We start from the raw sequence: 2,500 nt of genomic DNA, 5'->3' as shown, positions 1-2,500 counted from the left end.
ATCTAAGATTCCTGTCATGAAATAAGCCTAACCTAACCAAACCTAACGTAACCTCACCAAATCCAACCAAATCTAACCTAAGCTATACTAAACTAACTTGATGGAACACTCATGTACGTAAACGAAACCTAAGCTCTCCTGTCTTAAAATAAGCCTAACCTAACTTATACTAACCTAACCTAACCTCACCAAATCCAACCAAATCAAACCTAAGCTATACTAAACTAACTTGATTGAACACTCATGTAAGTAAACGAAATCTAAACTCTCCTGTCTTGAAATAAGCCTAACCTAATCTAACCTAACCTAACCTCACCAAATACAACCAAATCTTATTTAAGCTATACTAAATTGATTTAACACACGTAAGTCAACGAAATCTAAGCTCTCCTGTCTTAAAATAAGCCTATCCTAACGTAACCTAACCTAAACTAACCTCACCAAATCCAACCAACAACACACACAAACACACACACACACACACACACACACACACACACACACACACACACACACACACACACACACACACAAACACACACCCACAAACACACACACTCACACACACACATCATTATTATCATTACTGTCATTATTTTCATGATTATTATCATTATAGTCATTATCATCATGATTATCATTATTATTATCATCATTATTGCAGCTAAAATAATTATTGTGCTAATTATTATTGCCATTTTTATCATTATAACTATTTATATAATGGTAATAGCAATAATGATAATTTTAAAAATAATAATGACAATTATTATTGTCATTATCATCATGATTACCATCATTATTGTCAATAATAAAGGAATTATCATGAAAATCATCATAATTGCCTGAATTAATGTTAAAATTCTAATAATTACCATTAAAAACCGAAAAAGGGTGTTTTTCGACGTTTCTCTCAAAAGGCTGTAATACGCTAGATTTTGCCGTTTTTTCGACTTTTGGAATTTTATTACTTCTGGCCTTTATTTCATTATAAATGGAATGAATAATAATTATTATCATTACTGTCATTATTTTGATGACTACTATCATTATAGTTATTATCATCATGATTATCATTATCATTATTGCAGTTATAATAGTTATTACGCTAATTATTATTGCTATTTTTATCATTATAACTATTTATATAATGATTATTGCAATAATGATAATTTTAGAAATAATAATGACAAAAATAATAATTATAATGACAATGATAATTATATTATTATTCATATTGCCATTATTAGTACTGAAATTATTGGAATAGAGTTAATTATTGCTATTATTGAAGTAATTATCAAAATTATCATTATAATTATGATTTTATCATTATTATTGTAAGTATCATTGTCATTATCATAATAATTATCATTATTGTCAATATTAAAGGAATTATCATGAAAATAATCATAATTACCTGAATTAATGTTAAAATCCTCATAATTACCATTAAAAAGCGAAAAAGGGTTTTTTATATCATCATGTCATTATTATCATCATCATTATTGTAATTATAATAATTATTATGCTAATTATTATTGCTATCTTTCTCATTAAAACTATTTATATAATGGTAATAGCAATAATGATAAATTTAGAAATAATAATGGAAATAATAATAATTATAATGACAATGATAATGATATTATTATTTCTATTGCCATTATTATTATCATTATAGTCATTTTCATCTTGATTATCATTATTATTATCATCTTTATTGCAATTATAGTAATCATTATGCTAGTTATTATTGCTATTTTTATCATTATAACTATTTATATAATGATAATAACAATAATTATAATTTTAGAAATAATAATGACAATCATAATATATATATATATATATATATATATATATATATATATATATATATATATATATATATATATATATATATATACACTATATATATATATATATACTATATATATATTTAAATATATATATATATATATATATATATATATATATATATATATATACATATATATATACTATGTATATATATAGTTATATATATATATATATATATATATATATATATATATATATATATATATATATGTGTGTGTATATATATATATACTAATATATGTAATACGCTAGATTTTGCCGTTTTTTCTGACTTTTGGGGTTTTATTACTTCTGGCCTTTATTTCATTATAAATGGAGTGAATAATAATTATCATCATTATTATCATTACTGTCATTATTTTCATGATTATTATCATTATAGTCATTATCATCATGATTATTATTATTATCATCATTATTGCAGTTATAATAGTTATGATGCTAATTATTATTGCTATTTTTATCATTATAACTATCTATATAATGATAATAGCAATAATGATAATTTTAGAAATAATAATGACAATCATATTAATTGTAATATTAATGATAATGATATTATTATTTCTATTTCCATTATTAGTATGAAAATTATTGGAATAGAGTTTATTATTGTTATTATTGCAGTAATTATCAA

The sequence above is a fragment of the Penaeus vannamei genome, chromosome 13 (assembly GCF_042767895.1).
Source record: "Penaeus vannamei isolate JL-2024 chromosome 13, ASM4276789v1, whole genome shotgun sequence".
NCBI lineage: Eukaryota > Metazoa > Arthropoda > Malacostraca > Decapoda > Penaeidae > Penaeus > Penaeus vannamei.
This window is presented reverse-complemented; position numbering follows the sequence as displayed.